Below are 20,935 nucleotides of genomic sequence, written 5' to 3' on the forward strand. Positions count from 1 at the left end.
TCATTTTTGTAGGACTTAAATGAAGATGGACATCGCAGTCAACAGGTAAGTTGAAGAGAAAGGAGCGCCAACAACCTTTTAGGTAAATTATCTCTCCACCCCACCCACCTAAAACCACATTGACTTTCACACTGACCACCCTGCCCCCAACTGCTCTTGGCCATGCCCACCTTGGCTATTTAGTGATTTATTTTATTTTTTTGATAACTTATAATTTTGTGTACGAGTGTATTGCCTGCATGTGTGTAAGTGCACTCATGTCGTGCAGTGTTCACAGAGGTCAGAAGAGGGCGTCGGATCCCCCTGGAATTGGAGTTACAGATGGTTGTTAGCCACAATGTGGATGCTGGGAATCAAACCCCAGGTTCTCTGGAAGAGCAGCCAGTGATCTTAACCAAGGGGTCATCTCTCCAGCCCCTGCTATTTAGTCATTTGATGGTCATCCAGCACTTTCTGAGGTCCTGAAAGGTGCTGCCCCATGGGCTTCCAGAGTACTTGGCACAAGCCCAGCTCTTGGCACAAGTGTGGTGGAAATTTTAAATAAACTCAGGTACAGTGGGAGCTCAAGGCCCTGTCTCTAAGGAAGACCTTCCCGGTCACTCCTAGGACCTCCACAGAAACGGTCAGGAAATCCTGAAATCTTGAGCACTCTAATACTAATAATTTGTTACATGAAAACACTTATTTAATGAATATTAATGCTAGGACTACTAGGCTTACAAGGTAGTTCTGCATCTGAGACTGAGAGCCAACTATTTACAAGTGGGGAAACTGAGGCATGGCTAGGCAGAACATTAGTCTGTGGGCAAGCTTCACCCATCTGCGCGCGGTGGGAGGAGCCATCTTCCAGGCCCGCCCAGCTCCAGTGGGCTGAGCTCTGCACCGGGTTCCCAGGCCAGGGCCAGCCCCGCCAGGACCTCTGGGGCTCGGGGCGTTGCAGCCTCCGCCCTGCTGCCCTGTGCGGCCAGCATGAGGAGTTAGATAATCTTTCCCTGGACGGCAAGGCGCTTTTTGTGCCAAACCACTGGGAGGGAAGGGGCCGAGTAGGGAGGGGGTGAGAACCGTTTGTTGTTACTTTTTCTGAATTAAAAAGAAATCAGGGAAGAGAGCAAAGTTCACGGGAGAATCTGGCGAGTCACCTTGGCAGAGCCCTGGGCCGTCGCCAGCGCGCTCTCTTGGAAAGGGTAAGACTGCCGAGTGTGCGATGAGTGCCTGGTGAGGATTCATTGTGGATGATGGATGACTGGCCTGGAATCCGTCCACACCACAAATTTGTTCCTCGGTACACTCAGGCAACCAGGAAGCCAAAAGAGATGGGGGGCTGGGGCGAGGGCCGTTTCAACTTGGGCTCCACTCTTCTGGCACCAGCCCTCCTCAGCCCTGAGCCCTTCCTCATCATGGTCCCCACCTCCCTCCGTCTCTGGTGATTCTTGGCTGCACTGGTCCCTAGAAGCAGAACTCGAGGTATTCTTTCCCTCTCTGTGAGCATTTGCAGCCTCAGGCCAAACCCAGCCTCCCCAAGCAGGGATTAGAGCAAGAGTTTTGGCTGGAAAGACCAGGGGCAGCCTCCCCGCCTCCCTCCTCCAGCGCCTTCCTCTGCCTCGCCCTGACCCAGCCATCCACCATCAGAACTGCCAGAATTGCGTTTCCGTTCCACGGTTTTGATCATGTAACATCCCGGCTTGGAAGACCAAAGTGAGTCCCAGTGGCCTCATACGTCAAGCCTCAATTTCTAACCTTGAGCATTAAGGTCCTCCCCGATGGCCCCCCAACTTGCCGGCAGGATCGGTGGCCTTCCTGTCTTCGACATCTCCCAAATCTGCCGAGGTGATTCGAAACTTTATAGCCTCTTTCTCCCTTACCCCACAACTTAGTCATTCAACAAGTATTTATTGTGCATCTATAATGTGCCAGGCATTGAACTATGGATTGCAAGCACATTAGCAAGGGAAGAAATCACCCTGCCCTTAGGGACAAGTGAGACAGACAGTTAAAGAGAACGTTTTTCTTGCTCCTGTTTGCCCATGAAACAAGCAGCTTACATTTAAACCTGAACAGACCTTTGTAAAATCAGCTAATGAGCAGATATACCAGGTGAAAGACTGCAGGGAAAGTTACCAGAATAATCCTCAGGAGTCATCTGAATGTCAGAATTAGTTCCCCACATTTTTGACCAGGTATTAATTTTCATAACAAAAAACATTTTTGAGATTTTAGCTATATTTATCTGAAAACTACATTCTGTGAAAGCACACACTAAATAGTCACATATCTTCTTTTCATCCAAAGACCCAGAGACCGAGTTCTGGAGATCAATGTGGAGGCAATGACAGTATGCAGAGTGGTTTTCAGCATGAATTTCCTCATAAGCATTTTCAGTATGAACCAGGATAGTCATCTTCTGGTGAGCAGGTGAGGTCACAGCACATCTAAGCTGAGTGCTGGAGAAATCATATCTCATTAGAGTCAGTGATGTATAATTCTTACACTCAGGTGTGCCAGAGTAAGGGCCATTCCCTTTCCTTTGTATGTGGTTTTGGGTAAGGTTTCTTGGAATGTGATTTTCACTCTTAATTTCTGTTTCTAAAAAGAAAAATTTTATGATACATTTTTCTGACTGGAAAAAAGCAATTCCTTTTCTTGAGAAAATTTCAAAACTATAGGTGCATTAGTAAGAAAAATATCCACAGGCCCAACATTACCATATAATAATATCAACAGTTTATTATATTAGCATCCAAAGACTATCATATTTTCAGTTTTCACTGTATACAAATTATTTTTACAAAATGTATTGTGAAAATTTTTCTGATACCAAAGCATCCTATTACATCATTTTTCATACCTTCCTAATATTTCACATGAACAAACAACTATTAATTTAATCAATGTTTATATAGAAATCATTATGCAGATGTCTGAAGAGGAAGACAATTGTGAAAGTTCAGGATAGGCTGTGGAATCACCTGGACTTAAATCCTGACTATTCCATTTGTTAGACATAACTCTAGGCAAAATCACTACGTTTTTCTAGGTCTTGTTCTCACACGTAGATAAAGTGATACCACTCTTATAGGGTTATTGTGAGAACAAAATGAAATAACCTACATTGTTTTGGTCTGGCTCACAGACCTCAAGCCATAGTGATTGTTAGCCCTGATTATTTTCTGAGCATACATATGTTTTGGGTAAAGAAGTTTAACCATTTTGAAGAATTTTTATTGTTTTTGATTCTGTTTATTTGGTTTTTGTTGGCATACTGCCAAATCATACTGTAAAGAATTGTGTTCATTTCATGTAAAAGGAGGCATCCGGGAGAGGTCTTAAAAGTCAAACGTGTTTTGTGCCTCCTGCGCCCCAGGCTATAACAGGTTCATTCAGGAAAACAGTGGGGAAAGATACCATCTTCACTCCCATGCTTATAATTCACCTGTTTTTTGGCCTTATTGCTATGATCTTCCAGCTGCCAGATCCATGGCTTCCCCTCCTAAGGGTTGGGTGGATGCTCTGCACTTCCTCGGGATCCTCCCCAGAGCAGGTTCTGAAGGTCCACCAGCCCTTTGTGTTACCTGAGACTTCTGCAACTGTGGCATGCTTACACAGGTTCTCCTTCAGACTCTGAATTCCTGAGGTCCAAGGACTAAAGCTAAGTTATAAAAATGAAGGTGGGGGAGCGGTATGTGAGTGCATTCACCCACAAGTGCATATGTAGAGGCCAGAGGTGGATATCAGCTGACTTCCTCTATCACTATCTCATTTTTTGAGACAAGATCTCTCACTGAACATGGAGCTTGCCATTTTGAATAGACTGGCTAGCCATCCAGCCCCTAGGATCCTCCCATCTCGGGCCCTCTCAGAGTTATAGACAAGTGTCACCACCGTGCCAAGAAAGTTACATGGGTGTTGAAGATCCAAATTCAGATCCTCACGCTTGCACAGCTAGCATTTTACCCAATGAACCACCTCCCCAGTCCCCCTTGATTCATTCTTAGTTTGGGAATAAACTGTCACCACCTTAGAAGAACCCAGGAGGATCTGAATCGTGGACACTCCATACACACTTTGGGATGCCTCTCCAGGCAAGAAAGTCTAGACTTCAGAAGATTTGTCCTTCCTGAGGTCACGCATCAAGCAGGCACCCTGTCTCTCCACGTTCCTCCTGTCACATCATTTCTCCTCCCCAAGGCTGCATGCTTTATTGCGCTGTCTAAGCCCTGTGTTATCCACCTCACTATCTCAACTTGAAAAATCTTGCCCTTGACTCTTGCTCTCGTGCAGTGTGCTGCCCTGCTATCAGTCCAGATCATTTCTACATTTGGACCCCACACTCCCACCCCACCTTTCTGTGAACTGGGGGAGGTTGCAGAGTCTGTGCCCATTCCGGCATTCCTGTGTATCCTGGACATGAAAGCAGTTGTGAAATGTGCAGAATCCTCCCCAATTTATTTCTCTTTACCTGCTATCCCTTCCACTTTGATGTCAGAAGAATATTTGAAAGAAAAGAAACTAACATGACCTACTATCCTGGAATGCCAAGAAAAACAATTACCAGGGCAATGGAGCACAGTGAGCAGATGCCGACATGGGCAATCCACGTTTGTTTTCTGAACTTCCGTTCCACCCAGGGTTGACCAGCAGGTCCTTTTTCTAGAAGCTGCTCAGAGCTCCCACTTACTGACTCTCAGGGTCCCAGATCCACTCCTAAGCAGATCTTTCCCTCAGATTCCTTCCTCAGGCTCGCAGCAAGGCTTGTAAGGGCTCCAAACACTTCTCAGAAGTCTGGTGAACTCAAAACCAGAAATACAAGGCAGGGTGGTGGAGCAGGCAGAGTAGGGTAGGAAGTGGGATCTGCCTTCTCCCAAGCCAGCTGAAGAATGATGCTTATTACCTCAGTAAGCCAGTAAGCCTCTCCAGCTTTCACCAAACTCTTCCTTAGAGGCTTATTGGCTCTATCCTGAGAATTCTCCAGAGCCATTGAGGACTGGCACATCCTCAGCATCTTCTCTCACAACCCTGCCCCTTTTCATGGTTGAATGGTGCTATGGATGATGAAGGTAAAGTGAGCTTTGAAAATGGCTGAGATATGTAACATCAGAATTCACTGTCTCTGACCACCCAACCCAGTCTTGTTGTGGCCCTCATCTTCTCCCCCACCTCCTCTTGCTCACCAGGAATGGGTCCCTCTTCTCATTGCTCCATTTGCCAAGCTCCTTCTTGCGTTAGCAAGGGAGGTGAGGTGGAATAGGGACTCAGAAGATATTATAAAGTTTGCTGTTATTCCACTTGTATGACGTGCTGGACTCAGCACCCAAAGAATATGCCAATCAACCTGCAGTAGACCTGATGGACTTATGACTTGTTCTGCTTGTGGGCACTAGTGTGCATGCAAACACACTCATGTGCACGCGTGCGCATGCACACACACACACACACACACACACACACACCTGTTCTGAATGGATCTGACATATCCTACATGTCCTAGCACTACTGACCCCTTCTTTTTGTCTCTGATTAGTGGATTGATCTTCAGAAATGACTATGTAAAATAGCAACCCTCCCCCAACCCAGGGCGTCCTCTCCTCCCTCACCTTGCATTATTTTCCTCATCATTCATTGTACCCAACATAAAATTCTTTCTCTGGGAATTTCTTTGATTTTGTTGCCCAGTACCAAAGCCTGGAATACACCTCAGCTCTGAATACAGTATATGTGTAATCCAGTCACTAAAAGAGGTTCTATGGATGTCTTTTAAAAATTACATTTATTTATTTATTTATTTCGTGTGTCTGTATGTGTGCACGTCATGGTATGCAAATGGAGGAAGTAGAGAAGACCATTCATGAGAACTGGTTTTCTCCTTCTGCCATGTGGGTCCCAGGGATCAAACTCAGGTCATCAGGCTTGGCACCAAGTGCCTTTACCCTCTGAGCCATCTCTCTGGCCCTGAGATGGGTTTTTGACCCCTAAGGAAGAGTTTGGTGAAAGCTGGAGAGGCTTACTGGCAATGTCCCCCCTTCTTCCCACTGAGCTCTTTGCTTTATTACAGTGAATTAGAGTTTCAGTGGATTTGCTGTCTAACTAACTTCTGCAGAGCTGGGACACCCCCCCAAACCCAGGGCTCCCCAGTGAGAATAGTGACAATACTTCAGAAGGAGGCTGGCTACACAAGGAACATTCTGCAAATGACTGCACGGGACCCAGGAGGTAAACGTAACCCCCAAGTCAAAAGCATGTATTGAAGAGCCATAAATCTTCTGTAAGTCACGCCTCGAATTCCACTGTTTACAGAGGAAGTACTGTTGCTGACAAGCATAAGCCACTTAGAAATATGACAGAAGGTATGAACCCTGACAAAGGAGCAATTTTTGAACTGGAAAGCTTGACAATGGAATTTCACTCTATTTGCTCAGACATTTTTTTAATCCACTGAAAATGTTTCTTTTCCATATTAGTCTAGAAAGAGGTAAATGGCTCAGAAGAAAGAACAGACCATACAACAGGAAATACAGGAAATGATAACATGGGCTCTAGTGTGCTGGTGTCCCTTGCTGTCACATGGGTGATAAGTCTTTAGATGCTGTGGGACTTCTGGGTCTCTTCTTCCCTTGAATATACATCTCCCTGAGTTATACATGTGCCTGTGACTTGTTTTACCTAATGAAATGAATATCTTTTGGGGCAGCAGGGAACATTTTAGAGCTGATGCGCAATTCTCCATCTTCTGTCTCCTGTCACTGAATCTAGAGTCTGATGTTGAGATGGTGGTAGGGACTACAGCTTGAGGCTCAAAGTGTCTGCTATCCATATAACATTCTCTCCCTTCTAATCCATCCTTGACAATGTACTTAGGGGAGAAGGTAAGCCTTGTATTATGCACTGAGACTGTAGGACTTGTGTGTTATAGCAGCAAACCTAGCCTATCCTGGCTTTATCACCCAGGTGCTTTCCCATTCCTGTGTTCTTGTGATCAGCACTGCAGCCTTGTGAGCCTAATTTTACAGATGAAGAAGTAAGTTCAGCAAGGTCATGATTCAAAGCTCAGATACAGAACGGATTCCAAAGCTGACTTGCCTGTTTCCAAATGTAATTCCCTTCCCCACTATACTGTGCTATATTCTGCTCTAGAAGACATTCACCACTTCTATTTCCCCAAATCCTATGGGGCCCACAGTCCTTTTTCTAGAACTGTGGCTTGGAGTTTGATTTGTTGTAGTCTATAGCATCCTAAGCATGATGATTTCTTCAGAGATGCAAAGTGGTAAGTACTTTTCCTTTTCCCTGAAAAGCAAGCTAAATAGCAGGCCTGGAGTGGAGTTGTGGAAGAATAGGGTGTACATGACAGTGAGGTAAGGAGTGACCCTGGGAGCATGGGGTGGCCAGCCCAGCCTCATCCAGGAAAGCCTGGCATCATGAAGATGATGTTAAGATTGGACCAGATCTTTGAAAATAGGAATGCCAGCCTGGGGGTGTCCAGCCTCAGTGAGTGATATTTCTGGGCCTAACTCTTAGAGGTGATATAACCATCCTGGGAGTTCAATGCTGCCTGAACATTAGCATCACCTGGAGAGCTTTAAAAATGCCAGATCCTGCCCACCCTCAGAAGTTCTGATTTCACTGGGCCAGGGGTAATACATGGCCTTTGAAAGGAACTGACACTGGGCAGATTTAGTATCTCTGTGCTACATCATTGCATGACACTCTTCTCTTACTTCCGTGACTGCACTGCACCCTCATGGCATGTCTGTTCCTTCCTTGAGTCCAGTTCATCCCTCTAGAGAAATGTACCTAAAGCCTCTGCCAGGGCTGGGTCAGAGGTTCTGGTACAGTAGGATTCTGAGGGGACAAGCCTCTCTTTCCTCTCCAGCTATGTCGTGTGAACCAGATAGCCTTCAATAAGTAAGTATGAAGAGCTGGAGGGGCTGGAAAGTTAGTGAGCAGAGGCATCCCATGACAAACAGCACTTCTAGGCCATCAGTTCCATCACCAAGGGAGTCCTTACACTCCTGTCTTGGACATTGCTCTTACTGTCTGCTACCTACCAGACAATATTCTCCTGGCCCCCATACAGCTGGCCAGCCCACCGTCAAGGCTTCTTCTGACCTGTCGCTCTATAGATCTTTGCTCTATAATCTCCCAGCCTTTTGAATCCATCACCCTGCCATCAGTGACATTACCAATGAGTTTGAAGGGAGGAGAAACTGCAACCATGCCAAGGAACTAGCAGAAAGAGCTCCATCTTTCCAGCAGTCTCTTGGCAGAACTCAGGGTGGCTTCTCTGCTGGTATGCTGTGGCTAGGCAATTGGGTCTTTGCCCAGCCCTTGTGCCAGACTCTGCAGCAGAGGGCAAGTGGCTGTTTCAGTTGGTGTTCACATTCCAGTTCCTAGGAGTTTAACGGAAGTGTGCTGCAAATTATCCACCCAATTAAGGCAATTAGAAACCAAACCCACTTTGTTATGGACACAGAACTGCTTAACAAGGCAATGAAAAAGCCTCACCTGGCTCCTACAGGATCCTGAGCCACACTGGACTATCCAGGGAGGTGTAGCAGAGTGCTCCTTCCTTACAGGGCCTGAGAGTACTTAGCATATTCATTGCTATTGCTCCTCGCAGGGCATGGCTGTCATGGCTGGCCTCTAGTCTGTCTCGTGCCAGGTAAGATTTGAATGTGGAATGTCCCCCTAGGCTCAGTGTTTAAACACTTGTTCCTCAGTGGGTGGTGCTGTCTGGGAAGGCTGTAGAACCTTTAGGAGTTGGAACCTCCCTGGAGGTGAGCCACTGGGAGTGGGCATTAGGATTCTGTAGCCCAGCCCCACTTCCTGTTCACACTCTGCTTCCTGAGTGTGGATACAATGTGACCAGCCACCTCCTGACCCTTCAGCAGTGTCTTCTCTGCCCTGGTGGACTGTGTCCCTCAGGAACTGTGATCCACAATAAACCCTTTCTCCCTTAAGTTTCTTTTGTCAGGGTATTTTATCACAGCAACAGAAAAGCAAGCAAGATGCCAGCTGGCTTGCAGGCAATGCTGGTCTCACAAGCCATACCTGTGCCTTGGCCCTGGCCTCAGGGCTGGCTTGAGATGCATGGAAGAAGCCTATCTCTAACTCATTCAGTTATCTTCCCATCATGAATGTGAGGTTTGCCTTCACCTTCCCTCTTAGTTAACATCTACATCTTTCCAACTTCCAAAAAATTGTTTTGAAAAAGTTTACAATTAATGAAACTATTCTGCATCAAATCATTAAGAGAAGGAAGGAGGACAAGAGGCAAGTATTGAAAAGCTGGAAAGAAGATGAAGAGTAAGAGGAATGGATATACATATTTTTTTTCTCAGACAAAACTCAGCCTAGAGCACCCTAGTGGCCATCTTATTCTAAAACCCTTAGTGCCTGTATAAGAAAATACATATCATATGTATCAAGTGTGGCAGCACATGCCTTTAATCCCAGTACTCAGGAGGCAGAGGCAGGCAGATCTACACAGTAAGTTCCAGGCCAGCTGGGGCTACAGGAAGACTCAGTCTCAACACACACACACACACACACACACACACACACACACACACACACACACACACACACACACACACACACACACACACACATCATATGGAAAAACAATCCTTTCCAAGTTCTGAAAGGATCACAATCTTCAGGTAAATTTCACTGAAAAATAAACGATATCTGAAAGGTAGTTTTGCCAAAATTGTTCTGTTTATAAATAATAATGATAAATTATCATTTTGGGTGATATATAGAAAACTAGAAAGTAATATATTTTAGAATTATAGTTTGTAGTGATTGGGCTGGATTTCATAATAACGGATACATATTTAGCCTCATCTAGAAGCTGAAAAGGCTTCTAAAGGGTTAAACAAAGCTGATAACCTCAGTTTCAAAACACACAAACCACTGGATCTTGGAAGATGTAACTAGGTGGAGTACAGAAGGTGGGCAACCGTAATTAACGGGAAGAGTTCAGGGGTAGAGATACCACTCCAAATAGGTACCTGCCATCTTGGTTCTTCTTGGGAAACCACTAAACATACACATGAACACATGTTCTGCCTGGCTCTTGCTGCTCCCAATATATACCATTACCAGCCCTCAAATATAAGTGATGACTTTCTTCTGCCAATGTCCTATTTATATTGCTATCTTCTCCACATCTCAATGTCCTCTCCAACTGTATTAGTCAGAGACAACATCCCTCTATTGATCACTCATTTCCTAATCCCTGGGATCTGAGGTTGTTAATGACATGGTAAAAAGATGTGGTGATCTAGGGGCCACCAGAGGAGGAGGCTCTCCTGGATCACCCGAGGGCCTGAATGCCATCTTGCAACTCCTCATGAGAGACTGGACAGACACACAGACACACAGAGGAGAAGCCAGGGAAAGATGCAGGGAAAGCCTGGATGGATGCAACCACAGCACCAAGGAGTATCAGCAGTCCCCAGAAGCTGCAAGCGCCAAGGAATGGCTTCTCCTCCAGAGGCTGTAGCAGGATCACAGCCCTGCCAACACCTAGAACTTCTCAAAATGCTGACCAGTAAGGGCCAGGTCCAAAGTCAGCAGCAGGGCTTCTGGCCCCTCTGTTAATGGCTGTGTGCTTCGATGAGCTCCAGGCACAGAGGACACGTGTAAACAAGTCACTGTTCCCCAGTCCTGTGCCTGTGTGGGTGCCACTTCCCCTGGGGCATAGAGTGTTCACTGTGTGGATGAGCAGCCTCTCTCCCAGTTCCGCCCTTCTATTATCTTAGTCCTCTTTGACAGGCACCAAACGTCTTAGGTGCTCAGAGCTTGTATTCAAAATTTGAGACCTCAGGCCCCGTTCCTTAACTTCGGTCTGAAAGGTGGTTTTAGACCCTCAATGGACATGTGCAGAGTAGTTTTACATGCCACTCACTGTACCATGCTCCAAGTGTGCTCCAGATTACTACAAGGATCAAGCAAAATGGCATATTACAGACCAAAGTCTACCTCCCACCCACCACCTGGCTTCACCTGCCCTGGGCAGACAGGGAAGGCAGTGATGGAGGGTGCTGTGATAGATGTCCTCAGACGTTCCCCTCTTTCCCAAGTTCAACCCTTTTCTATGCTTCCAGGGATTGTTTCCTCCCATGCCCTCTGTTCTTGCTTTTGTCATAGGCTGGCAGCCTCAGCACCTACACAGTTCCATCCTGTGTGTATGCACATGTGAGCACAGCCTTTCCATATGTTCCGTGTTACTGCACCCGCTGTAAGACCAAAGACAAAATCCCTGAGAAATTGCTGAGTAGACAGGGAGGGACACCCAAAAAAATTGTATCTGTCTCCAGGAAGCCGCGTCTCAGTCATGGACAACAGCTGGGTGTCTTCCAACTTTTAAATCTGTTTGCGGAAATTGGAGGATGATGGATCTCCTTCTGCACCAAGCTTCAAAATACATTTTTGCAGACAAATTAACTTCCTAGTTGTGTCACCTGACTTACTACTAAACCACACTGTCTCCTTCTATTGAGTACATGCCCCTAATAACACTGGGCCTTCTCGTCATTACTGAAGGAATTCCGACTTTTCTTCCAGCTCATTCTGCACACAGGAATTATTAATATTAGACACTAGACAATGCAACTTTGAAAGGAAACATACAAATCGCTTAAAAATACATCTGGCATATTTTGTTGAACTTTCATTTTTACATGTTTCCAGCATTTTCTTCCCTTTTTTCTTACGTGCAGCAGTGCTCTTCGATCTAGCCGATCGGCTCCCGAGTCAGCATAGCTGTTTCTAATTATTGAACATCTAGAAGCAGTTCCAGACAACGGCTCAGCATTGTGTTCCCACCACCAAAACCTGAGAGACAGAATTCCTGGTTACAAAGAATAAGGGTTGAAAGACAACTTCCATTAGCGCCTCCTGTTTTCACTCACTTATAATTGTCCCAAAATTGTCCTTCTGCTCCAAATCATTCCATGCTCTGTTTCCACCCCCAGGGATGAAATTGCTTGGAAAGTCTGAGCAAAAGTGGTTGAGCTAGTTTGGAATCATGCAACTTGGGGGAGAATAGCCTTCTTTGGTAAAAAAACAAATAGCATGCATCCCTGCCTATGGATGCCTCCAAATAGATTCCCCTTTATCATGCCAGCTCCCCCGTGTGGGTGGTCAGCTTTGTCCAGAGGAGGAAGTGTCTGTGAATGGAGTAGAAACACAAATTTTCAAGAAAGAAACCAGAGGCAATGATAGAATGGGTTTGTCCTAGGATATAGGGGGAGGAAAAGGGATGAGCTGAACTGTCTACAGAGCAAAGGCCGTCTTCCCAAACTGGCTGTCCTACAAATAATAGGCTGTGGCTTCATTTGTCACGTGAGCTTTTTGTCTTCCAGATCCATTTCTGTCTGTGCTTGTGACCCCACTTCAGTCTCTCTTTCAGGAAAACAGTCCTTCCCAGTCTCCGCCATGGGAATCAGGTATTGTGTCTCCACAGGTGTGGCTGGGATCCAGTTCCAAGCAACTTGAGCTGTGATCACTGCCCCGGGTTTCTGTGCAGAGAAACTCCCTTGTCTTCTGCTATGGGTCACTGACCTGAGGATGTAAACTTACAACTGTTGGTAGTCACTGTTCCTCAAGCTTTCCAGAAGTGTCTCTGACAGAGAAGCAGACTCAAGAAGTGGTACAAGTTCTGAAGGTACCATCTGGGTGCTAGCCCCAGAGCTAGCCCTGGCTTTGGACTTGGCAGTTTTGTGAGGTACCATCCTCTCTTTTTGGATTGTGCCAGTTAGGGGAGAATCTCTGCTTTTCACCATAGTTCCTTTCTCAATACCCTGCCACAAGGAAAAACTTCAGGACATGCTGAGAAAGAAGAGACTGACTCCCTGCTTCTCCTTTGCTAGCAGCTTTGATGAGTCCCTCTGCTCTCTGGGTCTCTAGGATCTCAGCGATTAGATCAGACAGGTGTGCAAAGCAGATGGTGAAGCTTTAGCCCACTGAGAATCTTTGCCTTGAAGGAGACTGAGTAGAGGAGATCAGTTTTCAGTTTTTAGGGATGGGGGTGAAATAAGGAACTTGTGATTAAATAAGGACCAGACTACAAAAGCAGTTTTAAAATTTTGGTTGCACCATTTGCTCTGTGATAAGAGTAACTCTGAAGCTACTGAGGTGATCTAATGAGAATTATTGTTATATTTTTCCTAACATGAATTCTCATCTCAGTACAAAAAAGAGAGTCTCTCATCTTCTATAAAAGAGAGAAGTATTGGGAGAAGTTCTTTGGCTTCTCTATCTACTCAGTCACTTGTGGAAGAGAGGTGATTGGTCCAACTGGTGAGATAGGGAAAGAGGTCATTGACTCCTGTGGCCAGGTGGATGGGTGAAGGCCAGGCCTGCTCCAAGACCTGGGCATCCTGAAGTTTGATGAGCTGAAGCTTCCAGGACCTGAGAGATGTGTCCTTACCAGGACCATGCCTGGCATTGAAGGACCCTTTCTCCAGCTTCTTCACCAGGGAAGCCTGACCCATCAGGTCAGCCTGCACTGTGCAGTGGACACATCTAACTCTGGAAGAAAAGGAGCCTGAAGGCCTTTCCATATTCTCCAGCTCCAGCCATCCCTTAGACACAAATACTCTGGTTCCTCATGCAGCTCCTGAGCCTGTTGTTAGGTTAATAAGAAAAGGATTGGGACAAAGAAGTTTTCTCTCCAAAACTCCACAATTGCAGACCACAAAGTGAGAAATATATGGATTTAACCACATGGAAATAAAAGATTCCACTCAAGTTAACTAATAGTATTAGACTGGGAGAAACTTCCTACAGCATCTCCACATATATATACATATACATGCACATAGAGGACAGTAAGGAAGTGATGGTGGGACAGTATAGACTGTGACTGTTACAGCTGGGTGAGTCCCACTCCTGGGTGCATGCCCTGGAAAAAATTCCATTCAGGAAAAACAAGGAATACAGCAAGAATATCTGTAAAGCAAAGAGTTGCAGGCTCCCTAGGCATCTGCTAGAATACTATGCAGCAATAAAACAAATGGGCTAGAGTTATATACTGCATCACCAGTGGCTCTCAAAGCATGGTACTGAGTAAAGCAATCGATCAAATGAGATGGAGGGCAAAATAATATACAAAGTGATGCTGAATGATTTCCATATAAATAAACAAGGAAAGTAAGCTTTCAGGAACCTACTAGAAACAAAAGCATAAGAAATGAATGCCTTTGGGGGGATTTAAATATGAAATGGCAGATGAGAAAGGAAAAAGAAAAGAGGAGGTTTGAGTGCTCTGATGCCATCAAATGAGATAGATAAACTCGATTCTGCTCCCCGGGGTTAGATGGCATCCATACGTGTGTGTGTGTGTGTGTGTGTGTGTGTGTGTGTGTGTGTGTGTGTGTGTGTGTGTGTGTGTGTGTGTAGACCAGAGGACAGCTTCAGGTGTCATTCCGACAGGGTCATCCATCTTTTTTTCCAGACAGGGTTTCTCAGTGGCATAGAACTCACCATGTAGATGAGGCTGGCCATCCATTGAGCCCCAGGGATGTGACTGTCTCTGTCTCTCCAGTGCTGGGATTAGGAGTGCACTCCACCACACTCGGTGTTTCTTCCATGGGTTCTAGATATTGAACACGGATCTTCATGTTTGCAAAGCAAGCATTTTACTGATTGAGCCATCTCCCCATCCCTACATGACATCTTTATAAATGTCCCATTTAGCAACGCTAAAGCCATAGCATGTGTTCAATTAATAATCATGTTTGTGTGTTTTATCCTTCAGATTCTGAGCTTTCTGAGAAATGGGATCTTTCTGCCTTCTCTGGAGCCAGTGCCCAGAATGTGGTACCCTGCTTTCACCTAAGGTCATGGGTTAAAATCTCAATTGACTTCTGACAGACAGTATTGATTCACTGCAGCACAAGGCAGCTTAGGGATGATTTGGTTAGATCTCTGATTTTAAGTCAGAGGACTCTGAAGCCCTGTGAGGTCCAAGATTTGCCCAGGACCTGGCAATGGGCCATTCATTCCCAGTAGAGGACCTCCTGTCCTGCCTGGTCTCTGCTCTTTCCACCAGTGCCCTGCCCTTTGGCATCTGTAAATGCGTTCCAAATGCCTCCAGCCAGCTTGGAATGTTTGCATCTGGCTCCACAGATGTGGAAAGCCCCGACCTGGCACTTTTAAAAATATATTTTATTTATTATTTTTATTTTATATGGATGAGTGTATTGCCTGCATGTGAGTGCACCCGAACAGGTCAGAAGAGGGCTTTGGATTCCCCTGGAACTGGAGTTAAGGACGGTTCCTAGCTGCCATGTGGGTGCTGGGAATCAAAGCCGGGTCCTCTGGAAGAGCATCGAGTGCTCTTAACCGGTAAGCCATATCTCCAACCCCCCGCCCCGAATCTGACACTTTTAAACACTGCACTTCAACCCGCTCTTGGCTTTGGCAAAGAAAAGGGAATAGAGCAAAAGAAAATTTCCCTGAAACAGGCTCCCATTGAAAATTGATTCAGCCACTCCCAAGTCCCAGTTCTACCTCTGGATACAGCTCTGACTGTCAGAGCTGTAGTGGAAACATTTCTGTCTGAGTGGAATCCAGCTTGAAGAGCCAGCCCTGACGTGGCACTGGCCTTTGACTGCATCCGTAGCGCTGTAGACTGGGCAGGTACAGTCTGTGTCCCCCGCAGTTGGTGAGCTGGGCCGCTGAAACTTTCTGCCAACCCGGACCCGTGTTCCCGAGCATCCTTCGTGGGTCTCCATCCTCTCTCCCTGAACTCCGCTTTAGACTCTATTTCCCCAGAGTCTGAAACAAGCATTCCACCTAATGATACTCATTCCAGGAGAGTTTCTGGCCAGAGTTCGGAGGATCTCCCAGGCTCTGAAAGATGCTTTCTCAAGCATGCGCAAAGTGATACCTTGAGCCAGCGGCAGAGGGCGCCTGCGCCTAACCGTCTTCCAGTCCACAGCGTCCAGCTGGGGATGGGCGAGTCACCAGCAGCCCCGCAGCTGCACAACCCAAGGAGCTTCCCATGGGTTCTCTGGGCCCAGGGCCAGTTCCTCTGTGGTCTGTGGTCAGAGATGGCTGTGTGCTCCGAAACTGTCACGGGAGACATTTCCATGGAGTTTTCCAGGAAGGAGGGTGAAAGCACCGCTTCTCTGGCTGGGAAAAAGTTTGGCGCTCAAATTCTCTTCACACGCTGGCAGAGGCCCTTTCCCCAGGCCTTCCCTGGCCGGCTTAGGAAAAAGGGAAGAATCTGAGCTTTCCCTTCCAGTCCCCACTTAGCCCCTCCCTAAATGCCCTAAAGTGATCCTATAACCCAGTCCCACTCTGTCCAAGTGGGAGGGCTGTATCCCTTTATAGCTTCACACCTTAGATCAGTTTGAGGTAGAACCTACCAGAAGCAGAACCAGCTGTTAGAACCACATAGGTGGTGGAAGTGATCGTTCAGTGAGCAGAGATATGATGTTTGGAAACAGTAGAATCCCATTCAGCTCCAAATGTATTAAATAATGTAGGAAAGAAAGCTAGGAATCCAAAAGTGCCAGCCCAGGGCATGGTGCTAGTGGAGGCTGGGTAGGTGGGGTCGCTATGTGAATCTGTATCACAGGGAGTTATTGTAGTTGTGATTTAATGAGTTTTTAGCATGAAACCATAAGATCATTTTTCTGAGTCTCTGAACAAGTTTTAAAGACAAAAATCTAAAAGAAGGCTAGCCAAAGAAAATATCCTTGGTTAGCTAACTGTTGGTTTGTTTGTCCAAGTTCCACACTGATTTAAAAAGCACCCTTCCTTACTGTGTTCCATGTACTGCTTGTATCTAACAGACCTCAGTCTGCAAAACTTTCTTGGGCACAAAACAGGAGAGCAGACATCTTGGCCTTCTAGAACCTTCTCTGCAGCTGTGTGTGAGTAGCCAAGCCTTTCATGCTGGTGGGCCATGTGTGTCCTGGGACCAACACTGATCTCAGAAACATTTGTTCCTTCATATTTAGAATTGTTGTCTCATAAGTGCCTATGTATGCATATCAGAAACATTTTTTAAAAATTAAATAAACATGGCTCCCTGCCTACTTCCCTACTTCTCCAAGGCCGGTCACAATCCTGGGGGGGTTATTGGCTTTGTAAACTGAAGCATTGTAGAATAGACACATCTTTTCTTTCTTTCTCTTTCTTTTTTTGTGTTTGTGTGTGTGTGTGTGTGTGTGTGTGATATATGCGTGTGTGTGTGATATATGCATGTGTATGTGTTGGTACACTTGTGCCTGTGTCACGTTGAGGTCAGAAGTGTCTTCCTCTATCCCTGTTCACCTTATTTTCTGAGATAGGGTCTGGCTGTTCCCACATCAATTAACAGTAATCAAGATAACCCTCTACAACATGCCCACAGGACAGCCTGATATAGACAGTCCCTCATGGAGACTCTCTTCCCAGGAGATTCTAGATGCTGTCAAGTTGACAGTTCAATCTAGCCATCACAGGAGGGATGAAAGGGGTTTTAAGGGTGTGGTGCTTGCTATGAACACGTTCCAATCTGTAAAGCCCAACTGATGACTCTTCTTAGAGGTAGGTGGTGATTTGTATGGGAAGCCCCAGAAAGACCTTCCCAGTGCCCAGACGCTGGGTAAGGACACTGCTTGCTCAGCTCTACTTCATGTTCAGCATCCTACAGCCTCAGCTTGGGTCCTCAGTTCCTGCCCTCAGTAGCTCAACTTATGGCCTCATGCTGGTATATTCCTCTACAGGTATTCCTCATTTTCTAGAAATTTCTTCTTCCAACTTCTGTTAATTCAGGCTCAAGAAGAGTTAAAAGGTAGAAGTCACAGAGCCACCTCCCCTGCCTTAGTAGGTCCTGAGTGATCATTCAGTACTGTGTCTTTAGAATACTGGAGGACCGCCTGGCCTCACCTTAGGCTACAGCCAGAATACCAAGGCAATACACAAATCCCCTTGGGTGTTTTCCTCCTTTAGTGATGCTTTGACAGCAGAGTCTCTCCATCCTGCTGCTGCTGTCTCAGGCCAGCTCATCAACTCTCATGGGAATTGTAGAGACCCAGCAGTCTCTCTGGCCTCTACACAGGAGAACTTCCCCAATCATGATCATAAAAATAGTTTCCTGTTTGCCAAATGCCCCCAGGGAAGATGAAGAGTAGAGCTGGAAAATGTGATCTCTGATGAGGCTGCTTAATAGTCAAAGAGGAAACCACTGAACTTCTTTGAACAAGGAAGTAATACAACCAAACACCACTTCAGTGACTTCCCTCCAAGGTAAAGGAATGGAGAAGGCCAAGAAGCATTTACTCCCTAACAACATCTTCTTACTAATCCTCGACAGTGCACCAGTACTGTGTGAAACTACATTATTTCCACAGCAGACACCTGAGGACAGGGACAGTGCTCCCAGTGAGTTATAACTGTGCAGGACTTGGGCTAATATGGGGGAGCTACTGAGTAAGAGAGGGGAGAAGAAAAGCTAGCTTAAGTCTGGAGAGATGGGTCAGCAGAAAAGAGCACTGGCTGCTCTTCCAAGGGACCTGGGTTTGGTTCCCATTACCCACAACCATCTGTAACTCCAGTTCCAGGGGATATGATGCCCTCTTCTGGCCTCCATAGGCATTGCATGACATGGATGCATTTATATACATATAGGCAAAACACACACATAAAATAAAATACAGAAACAAAGAAGTCTTCCAGGCATGGTGGCACGTGCCTTCCAGGCATGGTGGCACATGCATTTGGAGGCCAGCTGGGGTTACAGGGAGACCCTGCCTCAAAACAAACCAACAAACAAAAATTAAAAAAAGAAAAACTAGCTCTAGGAGGAGGTTTTTCCCATGGACTCTAGGGCTTTCTTTTCTGTGGAAAATATTTGGACCCATAGTGATAGAAATTGTACTAAAATTAATTGAGAGTGTGGCATGTGCTGGGCACAGTCCTGTGTGTCTTTTATAGGTCATCTCTTTTAATTCTATGAATAAGCTCCTGTGAAAAGACACTATCATTATTCCCACTTTACAAAACAGATAGTAAGCTTAAAAGGTTAAGTCACTTGCCCAGGGTCAGTCAGCAATTCATGGCATTTTAATGGATGTTGCCTAGTCAATTCTGACCTTGTCTGTAACCATGGCACCTCCCTTCACTCACTTCCTCTAACAGGGCAAAGCAGACCTGTGGTCCCATGATGCCTCATACTCACTTGGCCTTCACAGCTTGCACAGGCTGACCTGTTCCCAGTACTGTTGGAACATGAGCTGGTTTATTCCAGTTTGACTGATGGAGATACAAACTAGAAACCAGAACTTTCAGAGTCTTCGTATGGTCTGTTGGATGAAACCAAGAGAGGCTGTAGCATAGAATGTTCTGGTATCTCAAAACTACAAGACTATGTTTTAACTACAATTTCACTCTTCAGCAGAAAGCAAAGTTGTAGTTTGGGCCCTCTTCAATGCCAGTTGCTGTGCTAAAAGTGTCCCTGTCTCCTCACATCCCCTGCTGAAAATCCTGGATGCAGGTAGCATGCTTACATCCTAGGTAGTTGAGGGCTAGCAAGAGTTAGACCATCACGAATGACCAAGATGGGCTTCAAACCTCAGCATGACTCCCGTGTTGGGCTTTGTGGGGTTTTGTTTTTATTTTTACACTGTGGTTATTACTGCCTGGCTTTCACACAAGGAAGGGTTGATCCAGAGAGATTAAGCAGCTTTTCCCAAATGCGAGGACTCCAGTCGGTAGCTCTGGGGGCCAGGGACTAAGACCAGATTCCAGACACCTGGAATGGGTTAGGGTGTTCTTAGAGAACACCATAGAAAAGAGGCTGGACCTCTGCTGTTCTCTGAGTTGGCTGAGTGTGTGGTTGTGCCCTCAACGTCTGCTGGTGTCTGCCCAGAGTCCACACCACCAGACAGTGAGATGTGCTGACTAAGGTCAGGTTTCTCTCTACAAAGATGAAGCCTAGGAGCCTGTCCTGGTGGAGCCCTGTAAACTGGCTGCAGCTGAGGATGATTATTCTCAGTTGCCCCTCCTAGAGTGTAGGGAGTAGGTAGCAGATAAGGAAGGACATAGCCTTGAGGACCTCATGTCATAGGGCCAACCTGAGAAGAAAGGCTGTCTCAGCCACTGTCCAGCTTCTGTTTGGCTCCTTGAGGTTCAGTAGCAGCAGTTCTGGCAGACCTGGTACCCCATGGACACTCAGACCCTCACAGACCTTAATCAGCTTGCATTTTACTATACGCAAGGGCTAAAGTTCCAGATCAAAACAGGAAAGGGACCCAAGTTACCACAGGGGTAGAGACGTAGTTTTTTCTTCTGGTGGTTCAGAGAGGGGAAGTATGGCTGCCAAGGGCAGTTGTTCAGGTTGTACTCCTCCAACATAGGAGAAACTGTGTAAACCATGGTATAGAGCCGTGATCTCTTAGTGGGATGGTGCTTCAAAGATCATGGGCTCTGTAGGCTGCTGCAGTAGACCAGGCCTTACTTCTAAAGAGCTTACACTGTCTAAGAGGCTCCAAGACCACTTAGGCAAAGCTAGGCGGTCTCAGCTAGACTCTGGAGAGGTTTTGCTCTTTCCCCTGTAAGAACAAACTAAGTAGGGCTTGATAATTAAGGAAAAGAAACTGCATGTACTCCAGTCTTTTTGCTGTAATTGCTGACCGATGGTGGAGAATCCAGCCTTCGGTCACCATCTCCTACTGGCTTCTGGACTCTCATCAAGAGAGCGTCTCCTTCTGGCCTCATACTCAACTGTTTCAGTCAGAGCAAGGCTCTGTCTGCCAATTATTCTTAAAAAAACATTTATTGGGGGGCTGGAGAGATAGCTCAGTGGTTAAGAGCACTGACTACTCTTGCAGAGGACCTGGGTTTGATTCCCAGCACCCACATGGCAGCTACAAACTATCCTCAACTTCAGTTCCAGGGGAATCTGAAGCTCTCTTCTGATATCCGCGGCATTGCA

This window comes from Nannospalax galili, unplaced genomic scaffold (assembly GCF_000622305.1).
Source record: "Nannospalax galili isolate Female #2095 unplaced genomic scaffold, S.galili_v1.0 scaffold383, whole genome shotgun sequence".
Classification (NCBI taxonomy): Eukaryota; Metazoa; Chordata; class Mammalia; order Rodentia; family Spalacidae; genus Nannospalax; species Nannospalax galili.